At 39.4% G+C, this 16,799-nt stretch overlaps 1 protein-coding gene across 2 annotated transcripts in view; it reads right to left on the bottom strand.

Annotated features, from left to right (window-relative positions):
- PRKCB (protein kinase C beta) overlaps nucleotides 1-16,799 on the bottom strand; it is a 623,945-nt gene that overhangs the window by 26,474 nt on the left and 580,672 nt on the right. The window lies entirely within an intron of this gene.

Below are 16,799 nucleotides of genomic sequence, written 5' to 3'. Positions count from 1 at the left end.
TAGATAAATTACCTATTTACAATGATCATACCAATAAATGATATCATGGCAGTGGGGCGGAACAACTTGACCTCACTTACCAAGCTCGATCCAAATTATCAACCTCCAAGACATTATCAATGTAACTGGCTCTGTGGTACCCTGGTATTCTAGGTCTAATACTTTCATCATATGAGGGAGTCAAGACAGCTTGAGGCTATTGTATATTAAAAGTAACTGGTAAAAAAGTTCTACCTCCAGAGATGCTGTCTCTTCCATGCTATCCAGTGGCTACTGATTCAATTCTGTCTCTTCCATGCTATCTAGTGGCTACTGATTCAATTCTGTGTGGTGCTTCCTGCTTCCGTCCCTATTCACCTGCTAATTTTCATCAAGCCTACACACAGCCTGGCTAACAGTGTACTTGTTCTTCTCCTTTCTTATTCAGAATGAAAAGAAAATAAATTTAAAGGAACTGTGGAAAGCATTCAATAGTGCATCAGATACTAAGCCCTTTAGACAAACTAAAAGTACCACCAAATACAGCATTTGTTCAGCATGTCAGTCTGGGTATTTTTCCTACAGCAAAAGTGAAGAAATCTTATTTCAAATTATGAAAATTCATTTCCTATACAAAGATATGGTAGTAGTGTGATAGGATTTTTATCTGATTCATAAATGTACTCTCATCAACTAAATTCAATCAAATCAATGAGAGTGACAATTCAATTCAAATATTTACTGAGTGCCTACTATATGCAGGGCCCTCTGGAGATAAAAAGAAAAATAAAGCATAGTCCCTGCCCTCATGGAGTTTACAGTATATTAGGGAGCAAGATAGAGAATAAGAAAAGACACAAATATAATACAAAGTAGGATATGCAAGTAAGCGCATGCTAAGACAACTAGATAGTACACTGCATAGACAACTGGACCTGGAGTCAGGAAGACCTGAGTTCAAATCTAGCTCAGACAATGAGTAGTTACGTAACTCAGAGCAAGTCATTTAACCTCTGTTTGCCTCAGTTTCCTCATCTGAAAAATAGGCATAATAATAGCACTTAGCTCCCAAGGTTGTTATGAGGATCAAATAAGATAATATTTGTATAGCCCTTTGCAAACCTTAAGATGCCATGAAATTCTAGCTATCATCATCATCATCATCATCGTCATCAACACAAAGTGCTATGAGTTAGCTGGAACCCATGTCGCATGGAGATAATCTTGAGCACTTTTCTACCCCACCAGACTTCTTGGTGCCACTTAGGAATTACTTTAAAAAAAAAGCAAAGATTATGGAGAAATTCAAATTTTACATAAAATATTTTCAAAGTAATTTGGAACATCAGTAATACCCCATTTCATTATCCCAGTCTAGAATTAGATGTGCTTAATTAGTTGGCAAGACTACGACTTTCTCATAAGACAGCAAATTGTTATTTAGTTGGACTCCACTAATTCAAAATTTGGCCGAATTTGAATATGGCCCAAGTGAAGCTTGCTCTTGTACTCCTTATAGGGGGAAATATTTGTTGAACACTTAATAAGACTTTAGGATGAATAGTTAGCCAACTGAAGAACAATCGTTTCTGAGGATACTTAAAACCACTTCAGCAATGCCAATTCTGATGTTGCATATTATAAATGACTCCTGTATGTCTAGTCAAGGTCTGGAAGGGCAATGACTTTGTAACACCTTATTAGCTACTTTATTACATTATATACTTCTTCAGTGTGTCTATGACCTCATCATTGTGGATACTGTAGAGGGAAAAGAGTCTGACATTGTATTTGGTTTTGGGAAACTTCCAAGATTATAAGGTAGATTTTCCACTAATTTAGACAAGACTCTTTATTTCTATTTCTTTATTTTTTTCATTAGGATCTAGTGAAGCCTGGAGATCACAGCGAAACGAACATTTAACTTGAGTCAGAGGATCTGGGTACAAATCCTGCCTCTGATATTTGTGACTGTAGACAAGTTGAGCCTAATTTTCCTCATCTGTAAAATGAGAGGTTGAGTCAGATGACCTGAGGTCCCTTCTACATTTAGATCTACTATCCTATGATCCTGGAAGCTAGAAGAAGAGGTGAAATGTAAAGTAAAACCAAAATCTCTTAGATCTCAATTTTAGTTGATTACACTGTCTGGAATTTGACTAGCAAACGGCACAGTAACCATCTCGTTTGTAGAGAGGATTGTAGAATCATAATACCATAGATCTGGAGTTAGATGCTACTGAATCCAACCCCTTCATTTTATAGATGAAGAGACTGAGACCAAGATAGGCTAAGTAAATTGCCCTAAGTCAAACAGCTAGTGGATTTGAACTCTGGTCTTGCTGGCTCAAGCCTGGCACTCTATCACCACAAACATCTAATTGTTTTATCATCATATCTATCATAGTGTTGGGCTAGATGATTCTAGGATTTTCTGAGTCAATGATTGTCCTTCAAGGCTCATAAGGAATCCTTGATATGAAAAAAAATCAACACAACTGATCAATACATTGAAAAAGTCTTCAAACGTGTAATGTGTAATACCTGTTGACCTCCCACCTCCACAAAGGGGTGGGTTGGGAGTGTCCTCATATCTCTTTAATAGAGTTCTGCTTGATCTTTGTAATTTTGTTACATTTACTTTTTAATGTTATTTTATTTTTCCAACTACATATAAAAACAAATTTTAACATTAATTTTAAAAAACTTTTTGAGTGCCAAATTTTCTCCCTTCCTCTCTTTTTTTCCCCCTCCCTAAGACAGTAAGCAATTTCATATGGGTTATATCTGTGCAATCATGTAAAATATATTTCTATATTAGTCATATTATGAAAGGAGAAACAGACCAAAAGAAAAAATGAAGTGAAAATCATATGCTTTGATCCGCATTCAGACTCCATAAATTCTTTCTCTGCATGTGAATAGCATTTTTCATCAACAGTCCTTTATAATTGTCCTAGATCATTGTATTACTGAGAATAGATAGGTCATTCATAATTGATCACCATACAATGTTACTGTTACTATGTACAATGTTCTCCTGGTTCTGCTCACTGCACTTTACATCAGTTCATGTAAGTCCTTCCAGGTTTTTCTGAAATTCACTTGCTTGTTATTTTTTGCAGTACAATAGTATTCCATTACATTCATATACCATACATTCCCCAATTGATGGGCATCCTCTCAATTTCCAATTCTTTGTCATCACAAAAAGAACTGCTATGAACATTTTTTTGCAAGTGGGTTCCCCTCCCCCTTTTTAATCTCTTTGGGATACAGACCTTAGTAGTGGTATTGATGGATCAAAGGGTTACCTTTACTTTTGATAAAGACTCCTGAATATGGACTCCTCCATAAAGACTTCCTGGATCTCCTTCAGTTAGAAATGATCTTTGCTCATTCAGAGTTCCCGTAGCATTTTCCTTGTACTTCCCTCGTGCATTTTTCATATACTCCTTTGCCTTATTGCATGTTTTATTTCCATTAGTAGTCTACCAGCTCCTTGAAGAATGGAACTGTACCTTATTTTTCTGGGTATCTCCTTAGCACCTAGAACAGAACTCTTCACATTTAGTTTCTCCTTTACTTGGAGGCATGGAGGAGGGGTGGGTCAAGGAGCTTCTGTCTCTAATCTGTACTTAGGAAGTTGTCAAGAGGATTCAAACAAGACTAGATAATCTCTAAGTTCTCAGGCCAGAATGACAAAATATGACATTTAACAAAATACCATTGAGTAGAAACTGGTTGTAGAAAGAAAAGAAACTGAAACCAGAATTCTGGAATCCCTTAAAAAATCCTTTGAAAAGAACAGCATTCATTTTTCAAATATATAGGAAACTGAGCCAAATTTATAAAAATATGAGCTATTCCCCAATTGATAAATGGTCAAAAAATATGAACAGGCAGTTTTCAGAAGACGAAATTAAAGCTATCAATAATCATATAAGATGCTCTCAATTACTATTTTTTAGAGAAATGCAAGTTAAAAGAACTCTGAGATATCATCTCACCTATCAGACTAATACAACAGAAAAGGAAAATAACAATTCTGGAGGAGATGTGGAATAATTGGGACTCTAGTGCACTATTGGTGAAGTTGTAAACTCTCACTGTTCCAGAGAACAATTTGGATCTTTGCCCAAAGGGCTATAAAACTGTGTATACTCTTTGACCTAGCAATTACATTACAACATCTATAAGATAAGAGATAACATCTTATAACATAAGAGAAAAGAGAAAAGAAACTGTTTGTGCAAAAAATATTCATAGCAGCTTTTTTATAGTGGCTAACATTTGCAAATTGAGAGGATGCCCATCATTTGGGCAATAGCTGAACAAGTTGTGGCATACGATAGTGATGGAATACTATTGTACCATAAAAAATGATGAGCAGGATGGTTTCAGAAAAAAAACCTATGAAGAGTTACATGAACTGATGAAAAGTGAAATCAGTGAAATACAATGAAGAACATGGTACACAGTAACAGCAATATCATAAGGATGATCAACTGTGAAAGACTTCAATACTCTGATCAAGACAGTGATCCAAGATGATGCCAAAGGACCCATGATGAAAAATGTCATCCACCTCCAGAGAGAGAACTGATGAACTCTGATTGCAAATTGAACTGTATTTTTCTCACTTACTTTATTTTTCTTGCCTTTTTGTGGCAATATAGCCAATATGGAAAAAAGTTAAACATGACTTCACATGTATAATCGATTTCATATTGCTTACCTTCTCAATACGTAGGGAAGGGGTGGGGAGGGAAAGAATTTGAAACTCAAAATTAAAAAAAAGTTAATGTTAAAATTTTTTACATGTAATTGGGAGATATTTAATGAAATAACTAAAAATATACTGGAAAGAAAATAATAGCATGTGTAGCATCCATTACATAATTTAGTTTTTTAAAAATCTTTTTTTTTCTTTTCATAGGCTTTATTTCTTTACTTTTAAGAATAATTGGTAAGTACAGGTATTAACTATTCTCTAAAAGTCTGATAGAATACTCCTGTGAAAAAACCATTGGGACTAGGAATTTTTTGCTTTGGTAGTTCTCTCACAGCTAGATCTGCTTCCTTTTCTGAGACAGGATTACTTAAGATCTTTATCTTGACTTCTGATAGTTTGGGTATTTTTAAAAATGTAATCCTCTATTTCTTTCATGGTCTCAGTTTTATTAGCCAATAACTGTATAATATGTTCTCTTTCTTTCTTCTGGTTTTGTTATGATTTCACCTTGCTTATTTGCTATTCATTGATTTGACTTTCTGCTTTTTAATCAGATTAGCTAAAAGTTTATCAATTTTATTGGTCTTTCAAAAAAACAGCTTTCAGTTTTATTTATCATTTCTATGGTCTAATTTGTTTCCAATTCATCTATTTCTCATCTGATTATCTAGTTTGTTACTCTTTTTCATTTTGTTGGATTGTTTAATCCATTCATATTTAAAATTATGAGAGTTAGAGTTAGGTTATATTTTCTTCCATCTGCCTCTAATAATGAGTTTTTGTTCAAGTTATATTTTTTCTCTCTTCTATTGTAAACACAGTACTATGTTCCTTTAATAACTTAATCTTAGTCTTTATTTAAAGTAGCCGTGTTCCCACTGGCTTACCCCTAATTCCCTACTCTCCATTGTTATTCCTTTCTCTTTGGGGTTTTGCTTATTTTTTCTCTCCTGCTTTTATCTCGTTACATAATTCTATCCTCCTCTTCTTCCTCTCAATGAGTCAAGTAAATTTCCCCCTTTCTTGCCTCCCCTTCAACTAATTCGGTTCATTGATTTTTTCAATTTCATTTTATGAGCCCCTTTCCAAAAAGGATTTCTCTCACTCTCTTCATTATCCATCCTCTCTTTCTATCTTCTCTAGACCCTCATTTTCTGATTTATGACCCCTATAATTACCTAGTCTCTCTCTTTTCTCTGTATTCCTTATATAATCAAAGCTTCCAAAGCATCCATTCTAAGCTCTCTCCTCTAGGTGGTTTCTGCCACTGCCTTAATCCATGGGACAGAGCTTGTCCCATAGATTGCCTTTTTCCATTGTGCCTCACTTCCAGAAGAATGCTGATTGTTTCAAATGTCTGAGAGGACACTGCTCTGTGGTAATGCCTGTCTCCCACCACATCCTTGAGTATGCTCTCCCCTGATTACTTTTCCCCCCTCCATTTGCCTCAAAATCTCCTCCCTGAGTTCATGCTCTCCCAATCCCCTAGGTACTAGTTGTCACCAGGAGTTCCAGGGCCCCATCTCCCTTCACCTATACGACATTCACCAGTGAGGTCCCCTCCTACTACCAAAGCAAGGCCAATTCCTTCCCCCTCTTTTCCATCCTTTCCCCTTCCTTCTCACCCACTCCACTCTAGTTTTTTTTCTAAGACCACAGGAGTTACTTTTCCCTCACTGCTATGATTGGATCCCAGCACATTATACATTCCTCTCTATCCCCCTGCTCCCCTCTGTTTCATGTACCCTCCCATGTGGTAATGTAATCCCACAAAAACCTTGATTCACCTGTAGGCAGCATGTCACCAGAGTCTGTCTATAATGCCTTCTTATCCTTCTATTCATTGCTACCACCACAGGACTTCTGCCTTCATCCCTGCCTCTTTGTTAGAAAGAAATTTCTTATTGGTCTCTGTGCTGTCACTCTGTTGCTATTGCTGTCCTTAGCTGTTGCATTTATCCAACCCTCCTACACTTCTGTTTTTCTTTTTTTTTCGGGGGAGTATCTTAGAAGCAAGTAGTTTCTTCACTTTTAGTTTTCTTTCTATAAATGTTTCAAATGCCTCTATTATTCAGTGTCCATCTTTTTTTCACTTATAATTAAGCTCAGATTTGCAAGGTAGGTCACCCTGGACAGAATCCCAAGCTCCATTGCTCTTCAAAGCACATTATTCCATTCCCTCTTACATTTTCCGGAGGATGTGGAATAGTCTTACATTATTAGAATTTCCTTTCCTTTGTATTTGAAGGTATTTCTCCTCATCATTGGCAGAATTTGTTGTTTCCGAAGTTAACTGTTAAATTTAACCATTCTATGTCCTGGAGTTTGCAGCCTTAGGGTTTTGTTTTATTTTTTTCTGGAGGTGATCCATCAATTCTTTCAATTGGTATTTCATTTTCTGTCTTTTAAAGTTCTGGTTAATTCTCTTTTATTATTTCTTGCATTATAGTGTTAAGGTTTGTCCTATAGTGTTCTTCTGGGAGACCTATGATCCTTAGGTTGTCTCTACACATACTATCTTTGTGATCAGTATGTTTTGCATGCATAGTGAGTATATTTTCTTTTAAAGTTATCATCATCATCATCATCATTATTGCTTCTCTCTTTCTAGATTGGCCTTCACTTTTGTACATTTGAATTCCCAACCTATTGTTTTTTCTTTTCTTTCTTTGGTGAGACTTGTCATCCCAGATTCCAAGTTTTCTCTTCTACTCATTATGTTTGTTGTGCAAGCCATAAATTCGGCTCTCATAATTCTCATTTCTCTATTGAGCCATTCAGGAATAACACGTTACGGTTCTGTTTTCCTCTCATTCCACAGGGTGTTTTGTCTCATCAAGTGTTGGATTGTTTCCCTTAATTTTGCAGTATTTATTCATAGATGCCTGAACTTGTTTACTTGATCTGGAGGCTATATTTCCTTCTGTTGTTGATATTTAGGTCTTCTGAGATCTTTGATAATCTCTTTTTGTCCCTCTTGATTTTCCCCTGTTTACTTTCTCACTCTGTCCCTTCCAATAGTGGTTTCCTTCGGGACTAGATCTTGAAGTGTTTCAGCCTCCTCCCGTGCTTGGCAATTTATGGTTCACTAGCCTAGGTTTCTGCCATAAGTGACTTCTGGATGGTCAGACGTGGCCTAGCTAGAGGCTGTGCTTTTTCCCTCAGGCTTCATGCAATGATGCACAGCCCTCTCTTCCCCCTCACCACAGTTCTGGTCCTGTTATATACTCCCTCAGTTTTTCAGTTCTCTAGCCTGGCAACGGCAGTTCAGAGAGTTGCCATGCTGGTGCAACAGGTTTGTCTGCTTCGCCCTGGCAGTTTAGAGCTTTGTAATGCTGGTGCTATGGAGTTGCAGCTCCAAGCAGGCTTTTGCTTGTGAAATGTGCAGCCTGTCACGCTGGGTTTCACCACATAAGTAGACTTCTGCAGCCTAGATCCAGGGTCTCCATAAGCACTGGAAAGAGAAAGGGGTTAGGGGACCAGCTTGTGCATGTGGGTTTTGTTGCAAGCCTTGACTCATGTGTGTTAAGTCTTTGGGTCTGCTATGGTAGCCTCACTGCCCATACTGTGGGGGTGGGATGCTGAGTAAGTTCAGTGTCAGTGAATGTCAGATTTTTTTTTAAACCTTTTTTTTTTTTTTTTTTTGGATTTTTGGTCTCGTAGACTATACAATTGCCTTATCTTTGGCATACAATTTCTGTTTGGATAGGTTGTGCCAAAGAGAGAAAATGTTATCCTGTTTCTCACTTGACCTAAAAGTCCTGACTCTTCATTCTTAAAGGCTTAAGGCAATGGAGGGCTAACCAAGCTGGACAAGCTTTGAATATGGGTTGACTAAGTGTCTATTGTCAAAGGACCAACATAGCTAAGTTTAGAGGAACTCCCTGGAAGGGCCGTTACCAGCTCAATTGTTTTGACCACAGCAACACATTAAACCATCTTCTAAGGCATAGAGGGGCAGCCATCCATATAACCATAGGAGTGCTCAGTCTGATGAAATCATAGCCCTTCTGAATTATCGAAGTACCAGATAAGTTCAGAGAGATGTGTGGCTTGTATGCCTCCATACAACTTGAATTCAGTGCTCTCTCTTTAAACATTTGAAGACCACAATTATTCCCAACAAGTGGTGAATACAGTTTCTCCATAAGAACTTGGCAAGAAACTAAAAATCTCTCCAGGCAGTCCATTCCAAGCTGAAGTAGCTTTAATTGTTAGGGGGAATGCCATACTGCTATCAATGCCCAAATCTGTCTCCTTAGAATTTCTACCCACTGACCCTAGTTATATTCTCTTGGGCCAAGCAGATTACATCTAATTCTTCTTTCACAGTACTCTTTCAAATACTTGAAGACATTATCATGCCCAATTCTCACTCTTTAGTTTTCTTTTCTCCAGGTTGACCATCCCTAACTATTTTAGCTGAGAATATAAGACTGTTTAGCCTAAAGAGGATCAGGTATGGTGTAGGGAGGGAGAGCAGGTGATCACTGGTTTCAAACATTTAAAAGGCTCTCTTTTTTTTAAAAAAAATTTCTTTTTTTAAAATTATGAATTTAATCACCAATAAAGATAAACCTTTCAATATACAAAGGAGAGGGTTGTGTAATGGTACCATGGACTTCTGTTATGTTACCTCTGCAAGAGAGATTATGCTAATTTTGTTTGACCCCAGAGAGAAGAATTGAGACCAGTACCTTGAAAGATAAACAAGAACTTCCTCACAATTTAAGCAGTGAAAAAAAGCATAAAGTAGAGGGACCATGGGCAGAAACAATTACTTATTGAGCACCTACTATGTGCCAGGCATTCTGCTAAGTGTTTACCAAATATTATCTCATTTGATCCTAACCCTATGAAGTAGGTGCTGTTTATTATTTTCCCAATTTAACAGTTGAAGAAATTGAGGTAGACAGAGGTTAAATAACTTGCCCAGAGTCAAACAGCTAGTATGTGTCTGAGGCAGGATTTGAACTCAGGTCTTCCTGACTCCAGGCTCGACACTCTATCCACTGTGACACTTACTTGCCTACTTAGGCTGCTTAGGGAGGCAGGGCCTTCTCATGACTAGAATCTTTAATAAATTTAAATAAATTTAATAAATTTCCAGCATAAATAATTTCCTTCCTTTTTTTCTGCCTAATGCTTCCCATTGAACTCCTTGGCGTCAGAGAAATCCTGAGTCACTGAATCGTATTTACTCCACCTCGCTGACCATGTCACAAAGGCCTGGCACAAATCTTTGGGCTGAAGAGTCGACCCAGCAAAATCAGCTAAATTGACTTCTCATTTTTCCTTCCTTCTCAACACTCATCCCTAAAGATAACATATGCTTCCTGCAAGGGGGTGTTTTCATGGTGCTTAACTTCTATTTACAGAGAAAATGGACTTGCATTTTTAATAAACTCCACGTCCGATTTTAAAGCACACACTCATTATTCAAATCCAGTTCATGCAAGCTTTAGCTTCACATGCTCAGGAGGGAGCTCCCTGAGAGCCAAGTATACACAATCACCTCCTGATGGTATGTTTGGCTTGGTGCACTTGACCAATGTGCTCCTGAACTCTTTCTGCTTTCTCATTTGATGGAACTCGGGATAGTTATTCAGAAGAAAAAACCTAGGGGGCACAGGGATTAGCCCATCTTGAAATATTTGAAAAGCTATGATGCAGAAGAGAAGACTTGGTCTGCTTAGCCTGAGAGGTCCTTGCCAGGAGCAATGAGTGAAAGAGGAGGGTGAGGAACAGGCATTTACTAAGCCCCTACTCAGTGTCAGGCACTGTGCTAAGGGCTTTATAAATACTATCTCTTCTGATCCTTACATCCAATGAGATGAGTGGAAGTCAGAAAGAGGCAGATTTCTGCTCTCCCTAAGGAAAAAAGTCTTACCTTCCTAACAATTAGAATTGTTCCTGAGTGAAATGGGCTACTTCCTAGGAGAGTGAGCTGTCTGTCACTGGAAGTTTTAATTGGAAGTTAGATTGCTAGGTGTCAAGACTGTTTTAGAGAGGATTCCTGTACGGTTATGTTGTTGTTCAGTCATTTTTTCAGTCATATTGGACTCTTTGTGACCCCATTTGGGGTTTTCTTAGCATAGATACTGGAGTGGTTTGCCATTTCCTTCTGTGGTTCATTTTACAGATGAGGAAACTGAGGCAGACGGGGGTCACCACAGCTAGTAAGTGTCTGAGGCCAGATTTGAATTCAGATCTTCCTGACTCCAGGCCCAGAGCTCTATCCACTACACCATGGGGACGAGAATAATCTCTGAGGTCATGATTTGTGTCCAAAGCCCTAAACCTGGAGTCAGGAAGAATTGAATTTCAATTTCACCTTGATACTAGTTCTAAGACCATGGGTAAACCACTGAACCTCTGTAAGGTCATTTTCTTGACTGGAAAGCCAGGCTAGTAAAGCCTGCAGTGCCAACCTTATAGAGTTATTATGAGGATCAAATGAAATAATGGATATAAAGTATTTTGTAGACTCTAAAATGCTATTTGAATGTCAGTCGCTGTTATTCTAAATCTGAGATTCTATGAATAGATTATGTCTCAAATTGGAACAGATCCATTAGGTCCAGCCCATGAGTCCTGACACCTACTCCACCATCCAACATCACAGAGACTCCAGAACGTGAGGTCATTTTGAAATTACATGTAATATGGTGATGACCATTTTCAAAATACAGAAACCGAGTCCTAAAAGTAATGCGATTCAAGGTCAGAGAATGTTAAACCTGTGTCAGAATCCACAAATAATGTGTCTGCCTAAAAAGGATAGATTAAAAAATGGTATTGATGAAGAATGAACCAACTTACCTTCAATGTATTAGACTCTATGTTAGATCTTATCTACGCTGAAGTTTAGAAAAGATTTCAATTTGCAGATAAATTACACATCTTTGCTTAATCTCTCTCCCCCCCACCTGAAATATCCTCCCCCTTTTCTATCAAGTCTTGTAAGTTCCTTATTCATTGTAAGGATTTAAATGAATTAAATTAATACAACATTTACTAAGAGCCCACTTGCCACTGCAGGAGAGGTGTTTGGCTACAGGTTGAAGGAAGCACATTCCAGCTCTAAATCTTATGATCATATCTTCCTGTGCTTTCAGATAATTGGAATAGGGAAAAATTCCTCCTTTGCCTTTAGCCAGTTTCTCTCTTCTTGTGGGATTGCTTGTGCTGGAACACAAGCTACTGATCTCTTTTGACCTCCTCTGTAAAGCAGGACTAGTACTAACATCTGAATTAACATCTGTGGTTGCCTGTCTGAATATCTGATGGATGTGGAAGAGTGTAGTGGAAAGGGAACTGAAATTGGAATTAGGAGACCAGGATTCTAGTTCTGATCCTTCTCCTCACTAACTGTGTGATCTTGGGGAAATTGCTTTCCCTCTCTGGGCCACACTTTCTTCAATCTGTGAAAGCAGGGGGTTGAAATAGATTAGATCATTAAGGTCACTCTTCCCCTTCTAATCTAAAATTCCATTTAGGAAATTAATCTCTGGTCCCTTATAATAAAAATAGCTCATATAGTTGTTGTCCTTGGCAGTTAACAAAGAACCATATCCATGATCTTGTGTGATTTGCCTTAAAGTCCCGTAAAGTAGGCAGTCAATTTCTATTGTTCCCATTTCACAGATGAGGATACAGACTCAGCAGGGTAAGTCAACCTGCCTGAAATTGCAGAGTTAGTAAATGAGGGAGTCTGGATCTACAGATTCAGTGCTCTTTCCCTTTCCTCATTCCTGACTTTGAAAGAACTGGCTTCTGTATCAAGAAAACAGTATATGGCCTCTATTCTTTTCTCTCAATGGCCCATGACACCGAGGTCAACACCTGCCCTTTTGGATGAAATAAATACCATACTTCCAAAAAGTCAGAGAGGACAAGCAGGTGCTCTGGGGGATATTGTTTGCATTTTTAAAAATTAATCTTTGAATTTGACACAATATACTGCATGACACACAACTCAGAGGTTGGGACACAGAGAAAGGTCTGCTGGAACTATATAACAAAATTTCTCAGTCTTTAATATCTGGCTATACAAAATAAAAAGGTCACCATGCACATTGGAGAGGGAAAGGGTTCTACTTCCTACCTCTTTTCTTCATGTTGCTTAAATGGAGGTAATTAGGCCCCCAGGGTACCTCTTCCTTCCCCTCTCCAGGGATTTGCTGTGCTGGCCAGCCCTAGATGGAAGAACTCCCTAATTTTGGGAGGTGTCTTGGACCTTGTATAAACTGATGTCCCAGGCTTAATGTTTTCAAAATTGTTACTCAAGAACAAAAGAACTGATATTAAATCACCCCAAGCTGAACAGTTACATGTAGGCAAAAGGAAAGGGGAAGAAGAGAAAGGAGAGGGTAAATGAATTGTATTGCAGAATCGATTTAACTGAGTAGGAAAGGAAGGAGAGGAAAATGTGTCTTCCCTGTTGAACATTTGGGAGTCCCAGGTCTCTGATCAGTTGACAAAGGCTATACATGAAAAACCAGAGTGGAAGCTGCTATGCTTCAATATACTCATGTATCTGGGCTTTATCTCCTTGTCAGAGCTGGCCCAGGCTGACCATCAAGCCCGCTCACCCCCTGCCACTTTTCTTATTGTCATGGACCTTTAGGAGTCAGAACCACAACTAGGGTGCAGCAGCTGGAGTTTTGTCCAGCTGCTAACATGGGCAGAGGAACATGCTTCCTACTTGTGGCTTATACTTTGTGGTTACCCCACTACCTCTTTGTATTCCTCTCCTTTCCCACCTTATCCTCATGAAGGTAAAGCAGGCCTGGGAGAGAATGAGAAGGTGGGTTAGAGACCAAGGAGGAGATTGGGGCAGGGGTAGGAAAACAATACTTTCCTATGTACATATTTCCCTCTATCATTATCCTTTGTGCTCACTGCCTCATGCCACCCCCACCCCAAACTGTCTTTTCACTGCTACCCCAGGCCTTCTTAGCTCTTTCTGCCTCATTTAAAAAAAATACCCATTTACAGTTCTGCTAGGATCTATTTTTTATTCTGAATGATGGGTCAGGAAACTGCATACTTGGTTGATACCTAAGCTTTTCAAAAGGAAAATGGTACCTTTTCTATCTCTTCTCAGACATCTATTTTCCATCAAGGCACCAATTGCAAAGGGCAGATTTAAGCAGTTGATCCCTTTCCTTCTGATAGTATGAAGTGCATCAATTATTCCCTGTACATGGAGCTGAGATGGGGGCCTTTGAATTTTCCCCTCTGGAATGCTGTAAGCACACAGGCCTCCCTGACAGAAGGCCACCCACCGCTGTCTTTTGAAGACGCCACAACAAATTAGAATTTCTACATCCCCTTGGAATGGGCGCAGTCTGTTGTCCCTAGGGACTAAGGTCCGTGCAGCCATCCTCCATTAAACCCGTAAGCTTTAAACTTTTTAATTTAACTTCAGCAGGGAGATACATCTATAGCACTAACAGGCAGCTTTTACACAGAGGAAAAGACGAGACCTGTGGCTATAGCTTACATGCACACCGGACGTGGGCTTCTTGACAGAGAGGAGCACAATGTGAGGATTATCCACCTAGTTGGCCGTAGGAAGAAGTGATAGACATAGTCATAATACCAATGATAATAATAATAATAATAATAATGATAACAATAATGACTTATAAAATAGTTTATGGTCAGAAGAGTTTTGTCACCTACGTTCTCTCATTTGTTCTGTGACAAGGAAGGAAGGTAGAAACATTTATTAAATACCTACTATATGCCAGGAACTGTACTCAGTGCTTTATAACTATTATCTCATTTGACCCTCACAACAACCTGGGAGGTAGGTGCTATTATTACCCCCATTTAACAGTTGAAGAAACTGAGGCAAGATTTGAACTGATGCCATGTTCAACCCTCTAGACTCATTTTACAGGTGAGGATCCTAAGGCTGAGAGAGGGAAGTGAATTGCTCCAGGATATATGGCTAGTAAGAGGAACCTGAAACCAGCTCTTCTAATTCCAGGCTTTTTTCCAAATGAAGTATATGTATCACCAGCCTGTAGCCTGTGAGTATGGAAGGAAAAGAGAGAAGCATGGCAGGCATCTGTGGCTGGTGATGGACCATGCATAGATTGCTCTAAGGAGGTTTCCACCATCCTGGCCATAGCCAGAAGCTGCTACAGAGCCAGCTGATTGCCTTGGCACTTGTGCCCAGGGCTTTGGGAGCCAGAGTAATTAAAGGAAGCAGGCAGAGTAAATAGACCGGGGCATTCTCATGAAAACTGGCTGTGACCCCTATTCCTGCACTTAGCAGCCAAAGTGACCCAAGTCCAAGCAGGACCATGCTGCATCTCTCCCCTCACCCCTACTTAGGACCTTCACTGACTGCTTATTACCTCCAAGATTAAATAGAAAATCCTCTGTTTAGCTTTTAAAACCCTTCACAACTGGGTCTCTATCTTTTCCAATCCTCTCCAAGTACTCTAAGATCCAGTGACACTGGCTTTCATGCTGTCCCTCCAACACAACACACTTCATCTCCAACCTCCATTGCTTGTCCCCCATGTCTGGAATTCTCTCCTTCTACTTCCTGGCTTCCTTCAAGACTCAGTTCAAATCCCACCTGCTAGTGCCTTATCTCTGAGATGATCTTCCATTTACAACGTTCATATTTTGTATGTATATAGTCATTTGCACGTTTGTCTTCTCTGTTAGAATGTGACCTCCCTGAAGGCAGGAGCCTTTTTTTTTAAAGGCAATCAGGGTTAAGTGACTTGCCCAGAGTACCACAGTTGGTAAATGTCTGAGGCTGAATTTGAACTCGGTCCTCCTGATTTTGGGGCCAGTGCTCAGTGCACTGTGCCACCTAGCTGCCCTGCTACTTTGTTGTTGTTGTTGTTGTTGAACTTTTCTTTGTATCCTTAGCTCTTAGTACAACACCTGGCACATAGTAGCAACTTAATAAAGGCTTGTGGACTGACTGGGTGGTCAAGAGTTGTGTGTGAATATGGAGTAAGAGGAAGGTTAGTGGGTGCGGCTGAACGGCAGGGACACAGTAGTTGAGGCCCATACTGTGCCCCCTTGTGTGTGGCACTTCCATGTTCCCCTCAATTGCCTTTGGGAATTCAGCTGTGTCTTTGTGTCCTAGAAGTATAGCCTATGGGATGAGGGGACCCTGCTGCCCATTGCCTGGGAGCTATTGCCATCTGCACCCTCATCTGCAGATAAGTCATGTCCAAGCATCTGGTGCTCTGTCCCTTAGAATGCCCTTTCTGAGTCACTCCCTCATCTTCAGGGCATCTCCGTACCTGCCACCCTAGTAGGAAAAGAGCTAAATACTTGCTGTGGAACCTATGGAGGGCCCTTCTCATCACCTCTTCCAGTAAATGTGAGAAGATCTGGACCTAGAAATGGATCATGTTTCATAGGATCTTAGATTTAGAGCTAGAAGGGGAATTTGAGGCTATAGGGTCCAAACCTCTCATTTGACAGATGAGAAAACAGAGGCAGAGAGAGCTTATGTGATTTGCCCAGCTTGTGTCTCAGGCAGAATTTGAACTCAGGTCTTCCTGATTCCAAACCCAGGCATCTTAACCTCTGTGACACCAAATAGCTGCCTTTTCATCATCCTCCTCCTTCTCATCCTCACCATTGCTACTGAATCCTAGGCCTGGAAACCACTGTGTCCTTCACAATCAGCCAGTACCACACCTGCCAGATATAGCTGGGAGGCTTCTAAAAGGAAATTTTTAGGAGTCCTCCAGAGGAGACATTATCATAGACTAAAAATAAAAATATTAGAAATGATATTTATGTCTTGCTCAGAGGAAGTGGCATCTATCATACATTTCCATAGGTTTTCCCCCCATCCTGTCCCATTTATTGATCTCAACAAAAAATGCACTCAGAAATATGAAGCTTTTTTACATGTGTTGGGGTTTTGCCTCAACTTCTTGAACAAACGGGAATACTGTGTCACAAACATTCTAGCCACGATTTGAGAAAAGACATTGGCCAGCTCTCATAAATCCAGAGGACGCTGACCAAGACAATGTGGGGAGTGAAGAACATGCCATGTGGGAGTTCCAATGAAGGAACTGGAGATGTT

The sequence above is a fragment of the Vombatus ursinus genome, unplaced genomic scaffold (assembly GCF_900497805.2).
Source record: "Vombatus ursinus unplaced genomic scaffold, bare-nosed wombat genome assembly UNPS02014171.1, whole genome shotgun sequence".
NCBI lineage: Eukaryota > Metazoa > Chordata > Mammalia > Diprotodontia > Vombatidae > Vombatus > Vombatus ursinus.
The sequence above is the reverse complement of the archived record's forward strand: the minus strand, read 5'-3'. Positions and strand labels throughout refer to the sequence as shown.